The sequence below is a fragment of the Grammomys surdaster genome, unplaced genomic scaffold (assembly GCF_004785775.1).
Source record: "Grammomys surdaster isolate TR1022 unplaced genomic scaffold, NIH_TR_1.0 738, whole genome shotgun sequence".
Lineage (NCBI taxonomy): Eukaryota > Metazoa > Chordata > Mammalia > Rodentia > Muridae > Grammomys > Grammomys surdaster.
Genome location: NW_021605157.1, coordinates 7,017 through 9,778, shown reverse-complemented (window position 1 = coordinate 9,778; position 2,762 = coordinate 7,017). Strand labels below are relative to the sequence as shown.

The 2,762-nt window shown below is 42.4% G+C and overlaps 1 pseudogene; it reads right to left on the bottom strand.

Annotated features, from left to right (window-relative positions):
- Positions 1-1,734: 1,734 nt before the first annotated feature.
- LOC114633705 lies at positions 1,735-2,540 on the bottom strand (annotated as a pseudogene).
- Between the last annotated feature and the right edge of the window lie 222 nt (positions 2,541-2,762).

Here is a 2,762-nt window from a genome sequence, read left to right as displayed (position 1 = left end):
GACAAATGCAGTGTATTTGACATAATTCTAAAACCTCTTGGGATGTTTTAACCAAACATAAGAAACTTATAAATTTCGAGAATGTTGTTCTGATGAGCACTGATATGGTAAATACTGCAGAAAAAATTACCCATGGCCTGAGGTCAGTATTTCTCTTTTGGTCAAACTTAAAAAATGGCATATAGAGTTTGATCATACTAGCCCTTTTTGTCCTGGAAGTACTTTTATTCCTGCCCATTGTGTTAAAGATTTTCTTCAACAACATCAACGTGTTGGCAGCCAAGTACATGGCTTGAACTTGAAAATGGACCCCCAGACAGAGTTATTAATTTAACATACTGGCAAGCCAAGGATGGTAAGATTCTGCAGAGTCTGACCAACATAAATGCATTGCTTTTGATAATGCATATTCCATGATGGGTAAGGAAGCCATTCTTGTCAGAATGACCTAAGACAGGTTCAGCCTTGTTAATGAAATAAGAAAGGGAGAGAGGCAGAGAGCCTTTGGGGCTGCTTGGCAAGAATCTGACATTGGGCAAGGACAAGGACGTAGGCTTCAGGCAGGAATCTGACATTAGGCTGGAACAAAGAAGTAATTTCAGGTAGTAATCTAAATCTAAATCTTTGACTACAACAAAGAAGTAATCTCAGGCAGGAACCTAAAAGGCTAGAACAAAGAAGTAATTTCAGACAGGATTCTAAATTTTAGGCTAGAACAAGGAAGTAGGCTTCAGACACGAAAATGACCTTGGGCTAGGACAGGAAACAGGCTCAGATACTTTAGTCATCCTGATAATCCTTCAGAAACAGTGATCACAGGAGTGTTCACTTAATTGGGTTTTATTCCCTGCTTTTTCTTTGACTACTTGTGTTTATTGTAGTCCTTGTTCCTTGACTATTTGTATCTTTTGTATTGCTAGACCCTCAACCTAGAACTGACCTTAAAACATGCACATAATTAAAATGGTATAAAAGCATAAAGGAGTGGGGGGATGGGATATGGGGTTCTAGAGAGGGGAGATGGGGAAAAGAGATCACATCTGTATTGTAAATAAATAAAATATCCAATAAAAAGTAGTCAAAAATAAAAATGAAATGAAATGAGTTTATAAGCAATGGCCAAACTGATCTGGACACTTCAGCACTGATCTTTGCCTTAGAACTGAAGAAAGACTTTGGAAAGAGTTGGATTGGGAGATGAGAGGCCATGATACATGGCCCCTCCTTATTGTTTAGGGCTGTATAGTTATTTTCTAATTCTATCCATAGTATATGCTCACTGAGAAATGTAGTCAAAGTTATCTTCTTTTACTTTGACACAATCACTGCAAATATGCAGCAAATTATTTAAACCATTCTTTCTTGCAAGCACTTAGTAAGCAAGTAGAAAATCATACAATTATCTTCAAAGGGCAACATCATCTAGACATAAAAGAAGGAAATGAAAGGAAGCATGTGGAAAGAAGGCTACTCATCCCCAGTTCACAATGATGAATGTTCTCAGAAGTTAATAGTTCAGTGACATAATGGGACAGAGTGAAAAAAATCACTATAGAAAATGATGTCTCAGAAATTCCAGGTTGGTTATGAGTGGACTCCCAATAACGTCTGAAACAGCCAGAACTCCGGTGTGGCTTTGTCACATCTCAACTGCTTCTAAACAGCAGGAGCAGAGGACGAAAACACAAGAGTCCGAGGCACTCCCCTCAGAGGCTCCACTGTACGGCTTTAAACTCAGTGTTTCTCAGTCACTCCGTTGAGATGTTCCTGGAGGTTCATACAGACACACTGAATCGATGGCTCACGTACTTCCTTGCAGTCTATATTGAAGCCCCTGATCCCAGTGTTGGGAGTGATGGATGAAAGTTCAAATTTGTCTCTTGTTTCTGGCAATGAGCATCTGAGGTCGCTCAGAAAATAACCAAAGAGGCTTCGCATGTAAGCTCTATGGCTCACAACTAAGATGCTGGTTGCTAAACCCAGGGCACCACCTTTGGGATTCGACCCCAAGCTGCCATGTTTTCCCAAGGGGAAAACCTCCACCAAAGAGCTTTCCAAACAGTGGCTTGGTGCTCCGGGGAAGAAGGTTTCTCTCTGGCCTGTCTTGTCCAGGATTAGCTGACAGATGAAGTCAAAGAAATTCTTTCCAAGCATTTTTACCTGCTCTAACGTTTCTCTTCCAGGTCGGGTGAACATGGGACACTGTCCCCGGCGGCTTTGGCCATGGCCTGAAGCTCACATAACAGCCTGCCTTCTGCGACCCAGTACATCCTTTCTCGGAGTCTGGAGTCATACTTCACCGCCATGTCTTTGCAAAATCTGCTTTTCTCCAAAATGCCATGTATGGTCTGCTTAGTCCTCGTGAGATCACTGGAGAAGGCATGCGTAGACTGCACATTGCTCAGAAACCGACCAGCTGCAGCTGCTTGCCTAAACCCAGTATCAGAAAGGGGTACATCTACTCCTTGTCCTTGAATGATTTTCTCCTTATTAAGTCTTGTTTCGCCATGGCGGATGGCGGTCAAGACGAAGTGTGGCATCTAGGCCCAAGGTGCAGGAGCCACGATCAGGCTATGAAGCACCTCTTTGCGCCTGACTTCGGGGCCCCGAAGTTAAATTAAATACTTTCTACACAGGTGGTGGTGCTACATACCTTTAAGTCCAGCATATGGGAGACAGATGCAGACACGACGAATCTGAATCTCTGATTTCAAGACCAGCTGGGTCTACAGAGCAAGTTCCAGGACAATTGGGGTTATACA